Raw genomic sequence first — 11,789 nt, 5'->3', positions numbered from 1 at the left:
GGAGCGACTGAGCGAGGGGCTTCAGAGGGAGGGCCTGACGCACACCAGGTCTGGGGAGCCCTGGACCACCCAACAGGGCTCCTGAGAGCTGTGTGTAAAGTGAAGCCAGGGCATAGGCTTACTCCTGGGCATCAGGGCAGCAGTTTGGGGTCCTCTCTGACTTTCAGAAGTTCCCTTTTTTCATTTGCAGGGGCGTGGGGTGCCCAAATTAACTTATTTCCTGATTTGCATCTATGTCCTGGGTAAGGGACAATAAAGCAGTCAACCTCCCTGTCAATGACATGTCCCTATGCCAAGAGAAAAGAGAAGAGCAGTTCAGACAGCAGGACCAGCACAGCGGTGAGGCCAGAACTCCCGTGACAAGTACCTTCCCTTGGCCCGGTCTTAACTGGGTGCAGGGGCACCTGAGCCCAGGTGTGTGACGGAGTGACGGGAAGGGTATCAAGAAAGGCCAGGGGCTTCCCTGGTGGCGCAGTGGTTGAGAGTCCACCTGCCGATGGAGGGGACACGGGTTCGTGCCCCGGTCCGGGAGGATCCCACATGCCGCAGAGCGGCTGGGCCTGTGAGCCATGGCCGCGGGGCCTGCGCGTCCGGAGCCTGTGCTCCGCCACGGGAGAGGCCACAGCAGTGAGAGGCCCGTGTACCGAAAAAAAAAAAAAAAAAGTCCAGGAGGAGACCCGAAGCCTCACAGCAGGGGCTCGGTTTGGTTGGAGAGGTAACCTTAGCGTCAGGAGACCGTCCAGAAGGTACCAGAAACAAAGCTTGAAGCTAGGAACAGAGTAAGCAGGACAAGCTGTCCCAGCTGTGCTGCGTCGGTCGGCGCCCACGCAGGAAGGCCTGCAGAGCTCGCCTCCCTTTCACAGATGAAGGCAGAAGGGGCCACGGCTCAGGTCTCGGGACCGTAAGTAACGCGGCCGGGGCTGGCTTCTTAACGCCAGTGCCCAGACCTGGGCCCCGCACACCCTCAGTGGCCACAGGAGATGCTCACGCCCAGGCAGCCTCCATCCCTTGAGCTCAGCCAGGTCAAGGTGAGGGCGCCCTCCCTCCAGTGAGGCCCCATCTTCTCATCGTCCCCCATCTGTCCCTCGGCTCTCTCTGGGGACAGAGCCCCACCACGGCCCCAGCTTTCAGGACGCCCGTCCTCCCTGACGGAAGTAATTCCCCATTCCCACCTCCTTCCATCCTGGAAGTCACATTTGGGTGACCTCTGGACACACAGACCTCCTCCCAAACAAGTGTCCATGGAAAATCTGCTTTAATGAGCATCATAGGGGCCCAAGAGGAAACTAATTTCGGAGAGGGTGGGGATGGGGTCAGGGTCCTGTGCCTTTGGCCTAACGAGCTTTGTGGTCAGGAGTTCAGCGGCTCACCCACAGGGGACAGGTGACCGCCTGAAGGTCTCCCGGCCTCAGTTTCCTCATCAGTAAAACCGGGAGAACTGGATGTCCCCCTTGACAGGGTCATTGATGGGTTAGAAGGGCTGCTTGTAGCGGGCTGGCCTGGAGACCCTTACCGTCAGTAAGGACCACCTGGAGGAGGGTCCGGCGTGGACAGGCGGCAGGCAAGGGGCCAGGGGGGCGCCGCTGTCTGCGGCTGTCACGTGACCACGGCCACACCCACTCACACCCGCGCTCTCCCCTCATTGGTGGATCAGCAGGATGGACAGTCGTGAGCACCAATGGAAGGCCGGGCATCAGTTCGTCCCGCTTGGCCGACACCCTCCGGCCCTTGTAAACAGGCCGCGTCCTCCCCTGGGGCCCGGACGGCTCAAAGCATAGCAGGCCGCCCGCAGGGCCATTGACCTGAGGGCTAGCTCTGGGGTCCCAGGTCTTGGCCGCTCGCATGTGGCCCTCGGCCCAGCCTCCGCTGGCGCTTGGAGTCACAGCAGAGGTGACAATCGGTGATCTGTGTCCCTGCCCATGATTTTGAAAGCACTTTCCATACAGAGTCTCGCCTGGGAAGTGGCGGGAATTAACTGAAGCCTGAGGTTCTGAAAGCCGGGCAAGGCAACGGTCCCACGCACCAGCTGGCCCAGAAACACATCTGGCTCCCCCGCGGAGGGCTTCTTCTGCCACCTGACGCCTGAATTGTCAATGCCTTTGGCTGCAGTGTTCCACCCAGAAAAGAGATGAAGTCCGAGAGGAAGAAGCCTGGGGCCTGGCCGTCCCACGCCGACCTCCCTCTCTGGTGCTGGGTGTAGAGGGCGGTGGTCAGCAAAGCGGGCCCCACGAGAGCAGAGCTTGAACACTTCGGGCGAGGGGGTTCAGGAAGGCTTCCTGTTTCTGGCTGAGGGGCCCGAAGAAACACAGCACTCTGCTCTGTTTATGACCCGAGGCAACACCACTCAGGGCTTGTGGTCCAGGGACAGAGCTCAAAGGGGAGGAGGCCGGAGGCCCGGGTACCGGCCAGCCTCAGCACACGTGAGTGGCGAGTCTGCCAGCGGTGTCTCTGGGTGTCAGCGGTAGGGCTGGGTACCAGGGCTGGGTACCCTTTCTATGTGGCCCCAGGTGGCACCGTCCCGCTTGGAAAACGTCGCACACGGGCTCCACCCACAGCCAGACTGACACAGGCTGTCACCAGAGACTGGAAATGCATTCCTGTAATACCCATCAGGACTTTTGCCCTGGAAAACAGAGTGCTTAAATGAATGAATAATAACAGACGGAGGGTCCTAATTTTACACCAGTGAAGGCTGGCCCCCTCCCAGCTTCTTCCTGCTCCTAACCCCCCCCACTTCCAGAGGAGGGGAGAGCGCTACCTAAATGGAGTCCAGCCACCGGGCCAGAACTAGGACACGTGACCAGTCCTCGTTCATGGGGAGGGAAGGCACCAGGGACCCAGAAGAGCCGTTGGGAAAGGAGTGTCTCCCCTCTCCTGGCCCTGCCAGCCACCAGCGGACAGGACCCAGCACAGGAGCAAACCGAGGGACGCAAGAGGGGCTGGGCAGGGGGAGGCAGCCCTCAGACGGTGCTGAAACCAGGCCCTTGCTGCTGGAGTGGGGGCCCAGCTGCCTGAGGGCCCGTGGCCTCACTCCCGCGGGTCTGCATCTTCTGGGGTCCACGCTGTAGCTGGTGGAGCTGAGGCCAGCCGTGCGCCTCTGTGCCTCCTCCACCCCACCCCCGCACAGCCGCTGGCAAGCAGCTGGAACTTCGGGGACGTGAGGCTGTAGATGATGGGGTTGATGGCGCTGTTGGTGTAGACACAGGTGCGGCAGAAGAGGAGCCCCCAGGGGTCCGGGAAAGGCTGGGCCACAAAGGAGTAGCACAGCACCAGCGTGCGGCAGGGCATCCACAGGGCGGCAAAGAGGGGCACAACCACCACCAGCATCGTGGTGACCTGCAGGGCGGGAGGGCAGGGGTGGGAAGCCCCTGGCACCCGGCACACCGAGTGACCGAGGGACGTGGCTCCTGCCTCAGGGCATGTTCGCTAAGTGATGAGAACATTAACTACGATAATCACTTAAACGACCACTACGTATGGCTCTGTGCTAAACGTTTCCTGTGCAGGAGCCCAGGGCCGGCATTCAGAGCTGTGCTGGTTGATACGCTCATGAAATAGCCCCACTTCAGCTGGTAAATACTCACTGCCCTGAGCCCCCTGGCGCACCCTCTCCGCCAGACCTCTCAGACGCCCAGCAAGTGAAGACCGGATGCCTGGAGCGGGGCCTCGGGCCCGGGATGACACAGGAAGGCCCCAGGTGGACGCTGTGGCTGCTGGCACTTAGGTTACGTCCCCTGCACCGGGCCCTCCAGTGGTTCCGTTATCATCTCCACATGAAGGACAAGGAAGCAGGGAGTTCCCTGGTGGTCCAGTGGTTAGGACTCGGCACTTTCACTGCCAGGACCCAGGTTCAATCCGTGGTCTGGGAACTAAGATCCTGCAAGCCACGCAGACAAAAAAAAAAAAAAAAAAAGGGAGAGGAAGCAGAGGCTCAGAGTGAAGGATGACACAGCACACGCGCCATGAACCAGCTTCTCCTGCAGCCCGCCTGTGCTCACCGCTGTCCCAAGGGGCCCAGCCACCCACGGTCATATCCCCTTTCTACACCCCAATCTGTTCTTTCAGCCCAGGAGTGAGTCGCCAGGCCCAGAAGACAATCCTGTCAGGAGGGGGGCTGAGGACAGGGATACTCTGGGCTCTTCCACCTAACTTTCAGCTGCCAGCCCAGGGTCCCGGCTTCTCTGTGAGGAAGGAGGGTCAGTGGGAGGGGAAGGGGCATGTGTCCCGGCCACCTCCGAGGGCAGCCTCCACTGACCCATGCAGGGAGCTCCCTATGGGCCCCAGAACTGAGGGGAGGTCTCCGGGGGGCCTAGTATCTGCTCTAGTCTTGGGCCCTCCCTGCTGCCGCCTTCAGGATGCAGGGGCAGTGGGTGGGAGCATGGGTGCTGGAGCCGGCAGGCGTGAGCTGTGTGACCACTTCCCAGCTGTGTGACCTTGGGCAGCCCACTTAACCTCTCTGAGCCCCCCTCTTCCACTTGTGGCACCAGGAGAATAGCAGTGTCCTTCACGGGTCTGTGGAGGGGTAGGGGGGAGAGGGCTCCCCATGAAGTCATCACTGTTTTGCCCCAGGAAGTTTGACATCTCTGTGTCCATAGTTTTGTTCTGGGGCCATGCTACACCCCTAGTGCCAGCAGGCCTTGGCCGCTCTGTGCTTCTGGCTCTCCCTCTGTCTCTCCATCTCTCTCTCTGCCTCTGTCTCTCCTTCTCTGTCTGTCTCTCTCTGTTTCTCTCCATCTCTCCATCTCTCCCTCTCACTGTCTCTCTGTCTCTGTGTCTCCCGCTCTGTGTCTCCCCCTCCACTCACATCTCTGCTGCTCGTCCACAGGGGCCCTCTCTGCTCAGCCTTCCCCCTGCCTCAGCCTCTCCGAGTGCCCGTCGTGGTTAACATGTGCACACCTGTCTGAGGCTCCAAATGTATGGGGATCCCCCTGAAACTGGAGGGGGGTGCGGCCCCTCCGCTCAGAGCCCTGGCCCCCTCCAGTCAGAGCCAAGTGCTTCCCGGGCCCCCCATCCTTGCTGACCCTCGGTGCACCAGGCCCTCCCCCTGCCCCCTTCCCCCGCCGCCTGGACCACTTCCTGGGTGTCTGCTTGGTCACCTCAGATCTTTATTCAGTCATCACCTCAGCAAGGTCTTCCCGAACTTTCCCCTAAACTCCCACTCCTCCGGGCTCCATTTCTTCCTCTGACAGGGTCCGTGTTTACTTGTCCTGCCGTGAGCCCCGGGGGCAGGATGTTTATCTTTTCTGTTCTCCCCTGTGTCCCTGCATCCTCGCCTGGCACACAGTCGGTGCCCAGGGGACACCTGCTGAGTGAGTGGGTGGACGAACGTGGAGCCAGCACCCCCTCTCTGTCCATTCACGCCTCTGCCGCATCTCCCTGCCTCTCTGCAAACCAACCCCGCCCACCCCTGCTCCCCACCGGCCACCCCTGCCCACCTGCTTCCTGGAAGAAAGGGAGCCTCTGGCCCCGGGGCAGTTGCCTGTTGCGCCCCGCCTGGCCCACGGGGCTGCCTCCCCTGGGTTCTGGGCTCTGGCCAGTCCTCGCCACCCCCATGCTGGCCCCCAAGCTGATCCCTGAGCTGTGGCAGGTGGGCCGGGAGCTCTGGAGGAAGACCCTCCCTACGAGACTGCAGAGGACGGTGGCCTCCAGCAGGGCATAACGAAGAAGACGGTGACGTCCAGCAGGCAGATGGGCAGGTACAGGCTGCGGCCCCCGGTGCCCGCCAGCGTCCAAGTCCACCAGGAAGAACCAGAGCAGGCAGTAGGTGGACGTGGTCCCCCAGACGCCGGCCACGATGCACGCGGCCTGTGCCCGCATCGGGTGTCAGATGGCGAGGTACCTGCGGGCCACAAGGCAGTCACGTGACCCACCCGCCGACCCCTGGGATTGGGCCATGGAGGGTGGTCCGCTCAGTTAATCAGATTCCCCGATGGGGAACCAAATGTGGGCGCAATGGTGCAACTGCCCCCTTCGTAGGGGACCTGGGAGGCCGTGTGGAGGCAGCCTCGGGGACTGGCAGAGCAAAGGTGCCAGTCTTGAGGGAAGGGCAGGGCCGAGTCGGAAGGTGCAGCCCCTCGAGGTCCGGCCAGGCCCACAAGGTTCAGAGTGCCCTTGCGAAGACCTTGACCTTTGTGCAAATCCCAGGATGGGTTTTCTACTGTCCACCACCAAAGGTCACAGGCTGAGGGGTCAAGGACATTGCGACCCTAGATGGGCACAGCAGGGGAGAACCAGGACCGGGCCAGGGTATGGATGTCAGAAGGCCTCGGTTATGTCCCCGTTCTGTGTAGCCCTGGACGAGACATCCTAACCCTCTGGGTCAATGTGCTGAAGGCCACGCAGCTGGGAAGGGGCAGAGCTGGGCTTGAACCCGGTCAGTGGGTTTCAGCGTCCACATGCTTAGAGGCTAGATGGCCTCTCAGGTGTTAACTTCATAGCTGGAAGAGGCCCAAGAGACTGTCCGGTCCCAGTGCCCACGTTCCCGGTGGGGACACCAAGCCCAGAGAAGTGCAGGGTTACCTTGACATCCGCAGCAAGTCAGTAGCAGAGGTGAGATGAGAAGCCCGCTTCCCAGCGCCTGCCCCCGCCCTTGCCGGGTTCCTGCAGGGTCCCACACAGCGCCCCCTCCGTAAGTGGGGAGCAGACTCAGTTTACCAAGGATCGTGGCCAGGAAGTCCTGGCCTGCAGGAGGGGTTGGAGTGTACCTCCCTCTCCGCGGCGAATGCTGGGACAGAGGAGGAGGAGGCACGGATGCCCAGGTACTGCAAGCAGGTGATGCCCAGGCAGCTGGCGTGGCCCCAGACCCACTGCCCAGCCAAGCTTTGGAGACGTTGGGCAGCCCGGCAGCCACCAGCACAGTAAGGTTTGCCAAGGCCAGGCTGACCACGTAGCAGTTGGTGGGCGTGTGCATGTCCCGTGTGGTCAGCACCACCATGGTGTTGCCCACTGCCCACCATGCACACAAGGAGCACCGGGAAGACCCGAGACCATCTTGTACTCAGGGCTGGGGACGGCATCACTGGGAACCAGGGACACGGTGCTGGGGCTGCCCGGCCTGCTCCTGTTTTCCACGGTGGCTGCACAGGCGCTGGAGGGGGAGGGGACTCTGGGAGGCGTCCACACCAGCGGCCGGGCCTCACGCCGCTGGATGAACACCTGCCTCTCCAGAGAGCCCGGCCCCAGGGACACGCAGGGACCCGGCGCTCGTGACGTGACTGCTTGGCCAGGCGAGGGACAGAAGAGGGATGCTCCTTCTGGCCTCTGCCGTAAATACAGTCAGAGAGCCGCCTGCTGTGCCAGCCTCAGTCCCCTGGGACGTAAATGCAGACAACCGTCATACCTAAGATGTGAGACCGAGCGAAGGTTAAACCTGGAGGTACGCACGTCAAGCCCCAGCCCAGCACCTCCTGAGTGCTCAGCGGCCAGCTGCCCCCTGTCACTAGGAAGCCACACAGCATGTCCAAGCCCCAGGCGGCTCGTCTGTGAAACTGGGGGAATCAAGACACCTGCTTCTCAGGGACACGGTGAGAGTCCCACAAAACGGCGAGGCTCGGAAATTTCTGGGCCCGGAGCCTGGCACCTGTCTCATGTCCGTTACTCATGTTAAAATTGAGGCTTTAATCACCCTGGGCCTCAGTCTCCCATCCTTCAGGGGACCCTAGCTCGATCCCGGGTGGGCTGCGCGGAGTGGATGAGACGGGGGCGCCCAGGGCGTCCGCAGGGCCCCAGCCGCGGCTACACGGCCTCTGCTCCCTGTTGCTCTGGAAACGCCAGGGTCAGCCAGCCCCCCTCCACCCATCGAGGTTCACAGGCGCCCCTCTCTCCCGTCTCAGCTCCTGGAGTGATGGCAAAAGGGTTTGTATCGTGAGCTGATCGAGGGGTGAGGTCACAGCTGGGACTGGGGCAAACGGCTGAAGGCCCAGGGCACACACAACACTGATGCCACACGACGCACAGCACACCTACACACGCACACCTACACACGCACACCACGCACCACCCACCTCCACCCGTTAACCCCGCAGGTGTCACCGGCCAGCAGTGCCGCGTGCCAGCTCCCTCAGAGCACAGCCTCGCCCCTGGCAGCCCCGCCTCCCCGCTGGACAGGCGACCCAGGACCAGAGCGGAGCCGGAGCTCTGCTGAGCAGAGGGATCCAAGGCTGACACCGCCAGAGCTTCACAGGGCGGCCCCCACTGTGGCCCACGGGGCAGGTGTGGGAGAGAGCTGGTGGCCCCAGGATGCCGGCCACACACCCGCGCACACACGCAATACACACACAACACACGACATACCCACAGCACACCTGCACCGCACACGCACGCAACAGTCACATGGTGTTCACACACGTGCATACACATGCTGCCCACACAGACAGCCCAACTGCCCCTGTGCACAGCAACACGCAGAAATGCAGACACACAAGCACACAGACAGACACAACACACATGAACCAAACCCCCCTGCTCAGCATACCCGCCACACACAACAATACACACACACACATGCACCCACTTCTGCACGCACACACTTAACTCACCCCACACACACCTGTACCCACAACACAGGGACCCAAAAGCACACACAAGTACACAAATGCACATCACAACCCAGGCGTCTGTGCTGTAGCTAAAGACACACACTGTCCACACTCACACACCCAGGTGCACAAGCACGCAGAACACACGCCACACACCTGTGCCCACAGGCGTCTGCAGACACTCCCACACACGGGTCCACGCGGCCTGAGGCCCCTCGCTCTGCTGGAAAAGAGCCTCTCTCCCGTTTAGCTGGAGGAGACTATGGCCCCAGGGTCACAGCAGCCGCCACGACCCCAAAGGCTCCACTTCCCTCCAGCCGGCGGCCCGGGGTCAGGACAGACCCAGAGCTCTCCCAGCAGCCCCCACCCCCGTGTGCAAGGCCCCCTGCGGCCCGGCGCTCACCCGGCGGTGTCTCGGGGGGGCCCCCCTCCTCCTCACCTCCATCCCCCTCCTGCCTGCACGTGAGCCTGTCTGAACAAAGCCTTCTACCAGGCGGGCAGCCGGGACCACCGTCTCCCAGCTGAGAACTTACCCAGCGAAGAGACTCAGCACCTTCCTCCTCCCAGAGGGGGACAGAAGGAGAGGTGAGCCGATCGCACAGCAAGGCTTCTGCTTCCGCAGGCTGCAGTGCCGCCCACAGCCGTGCTGCGTGCTCACACGCACGAGCCCCCGCCCACTTCTCCCCGCCCTCCCCCCACCTGCCATCCTTGCGGGGCTGAACGCAGCCGATGCAGCTTTCCCCGCAGGGACACCTGTGAGAAGAAAGCCCAAGCCCCCTGCCTTCCCCAGGCCACAGGTTCGCCAGGCTGGGAAGGACTCCGCTAGCCCGCTGAGCCCCTAGAGCCTGACAGGAAGAGGCGGAGACCCAGGGAGGAGGTGGGGAGGGCGTGGACTGGTCCCCTTACCCGGGAGGCTGGGATTACTGAGGCGGGGGGCGGGGGGCTCAGACGTCTGGAATCTGAAGGTGAGTCTGGTGTGGGGACCGCCCCCCGAGGGCCTTCCCCTGTGATCTGGAGAGGAGGGGACACTGAGCTGAGGAGCGCCGTGCTGGTTGGGAGGCTGAGGCCCGGGCAGGGGTGCAGGAGCAGGACTGGGGCCCTGGCCTGGGGGCTCCAGGGAGCAGGGGTGCCCCACCCTTCCCGCTGGGCTGACACTGCCGCTGTGCACCCCCCGGCTGGCACACCTTCTCTTGGCTAGCCTTCGGGAACAGAGCCCGAAGGGGCCCCTCAGCTGGCTCAGAAAGCAGGAATCCCAGCTGTCACCCCCAAATGGCCAGCGGCCTGGCTCTTCCAAGGCATTTAAAGTGCAGATTGCACTGCCAGGCCCGGATGCCTCAGGCTGGAGGGACCTGGGTAGCGTGCGGATCCCTGGCCACCAAATCGAGCATCCAGGCGAAGTGCCCTTGAATACCTGTCTCCCAGAAAGACCAGCGACACCTAGTGTCTTTGCTTGTTTCTTTACGTTTTGATTTTGGAACATAATATGCTCAGAGAAACGTGCCCGAAACGTGAAACAACGGTTGAATGAATAAAGCGAGCACGTGGGTGCCATCGCCCGCCCCCACCCTGGGGGCGTCCCCATCACTGTCTTCTGTTGTGCCCGTCACGGAACTTTTTATAACCAGAGCCACTGCAACTGTGTCCTGCTTATTCCGCTGGCACCGGCAGGTGGGGACTCGCCTGGCTGTGTGTAACCAGCTCACCCGTCTCCCCTGCTGTGTGATTCTCCGCCGTAGGGCTGGGCTGCAGTATGTTCACGCAGGATGGACTCTCAGTGGACTTCTGGGTTGTTTCCAGTTTGGGGGAATCAGACGCCACTGTTGTGAACACTCCTGTACGTGAATCCTCGCTGAGTGCATTTTCATCTGCTTGGTCCCTGAGATGTGATTCCCAGGACCTGGCTGGACACAGAGATGAGCGGAGGCGGGGGAGGGCTGCTGGGGAGGAGACAGGACGGCAGAAGAGACAGCGTGCCTGGCAGGCTGTGGTCCTACTGCCCTAACATGGCAGCCCAGCTCCCCACTGGGGCTGCCTGGAACACTGGGAGGGCCACAGGAGGGCTCCGCAGTACCCGGTGGGCAGGGGATCTCCCTGGCTCTCCCTGCCACCCCTAACCCACCTCCTGCGCCTCTCCCCTCTCCTCCAGGGTGGCCCTCCCCTGGGAATTCCGCTCCCAGGACAGCTCTCGACTGCTGTCCTCCTGGCTGGTGCTGAAATCACCAGGCTGGACTCGAATCTGTCTTAAGCCTCACATTTGGCCCTCACTCTACACCACTCGCCTTGCTCTTGGGCGCGGGGCTCCTCCTTCTCTCTCTCGGACAGGAAAAAGGTGCCAGAGGGGCAGAGGCATCGCCACCCAGCACCGATGTATAGAATGCCTCACCCGCCCTGAGTTCTCACCCACTAGCTCATCTGTGGACAGACCACAGCCCGCAGACTCTCCCGCGTCTCCACCCTCCGGGTGCCCCTGGAGTCCTGCAGCCAGCAACACCCCGCCCAAGCAGCCCAGAAATCCTCGGTGGCTTCTCCCAGGTATGATGCAGTTACGGACCTCTTGTTCACGGTAAGACAACTCGCTGACAACTTAGATGTCCACTCAGAGTGGTTAGGACTTGATGCTATGTCCCCACAGCTGGATGTCTGGCAGCTAAAACAGATGTGGTTGAGAAAAACTGATTGGCATGTGATCGGTTGAGTTAAAGGGCGGGCTGCAAATAGTGGGTGAGCGCTCTCACCTGTTTGCAAAATGTATTCGTGTCTCATAGCAGCCATCCTCCAGGAGCTTGGCATGTGCCAGGCATGGGGCCCGGCCCTGGGCATCTTGTGTGGCCATCACAACTATCCCCTCATGGTGGCAACTGTTATCGTCGCCGTTTTTCAGAAGAGAAAGCAGAGCCTCACAGGCGCAAGTTGGTTAGCTCAAAGCCACAGAGCTAGTCAATGGTAAAGCTGGTATCTGAAACCAAATCTCTCCTTCTACAAAGTTGGTGTCCTCGGCCATAGGCTCCAGAAATGTCTGGAGAAAAGGGACACCCAGCACCTGGGTCACCTTGTTTCTCTGTCTGCATTGATAAATGTGGGTTGATTCTGTAGTTAGGAAAAGAGACAAGGGACTTCCCTGGTGGCACAGTGGATAAGACTCCGAGCTACCAATGTGGGGGGCCTGGGTTCGATCCCTGGTCAGGGAACTAGATCCCACATGCATGCCACAACTAAAAGTTCACATGCCGCAACTAAGGAGCCAGTGAGCTG

General features: G+C 61.6%; 1 pseudogene across 1 annotated transcript; it reads right to left on the bottom strand.

The window, feature by feature from the left end:
• Positions 1 to 2,712: 2,712 nt before the first annotated feature.
• On the bottom strand, positions 2,713 to 11,370 carry LOC308606701 (annotated as a pseudogene). Its single transcript has 8 exons — positions 11,273 to 11,370; positions 10,657 to 10,747; positions 8,004 to 8,193; positions 6,655 to 7,214; positions 6,312 to 6,342; positions 5,982 to 6,206; positions 5,419 to 5,805; positions 2,713 to 3,426 (listed from the first exon to the last, which is right to left on the bottom strand). The product of its transcript is annotated as an uncharacterized misc_RNA (transcript).
• Positions 11,371 to 11,789: the final 419 nt, after the last annotated feature.

This window comes from Mesoplodon bidens, assembly GCF_964165515.1.
Source record: "Mesoplodon bidens genome assembly, chromosome: 18".
NCBI classification, from domain to species: domain Eukaryota; kingdom Metazoa; phylum Chordata; class Mammalia; order Artiodactyla; family Ziphiidae; genus Mesoplodon; species Mesoplodon bidens.
The sequence above is the reverse complement of the archived record's forward strand: the minus strand, read 5'-3'. Positions and strand labels throughout refer to the sequence as shown.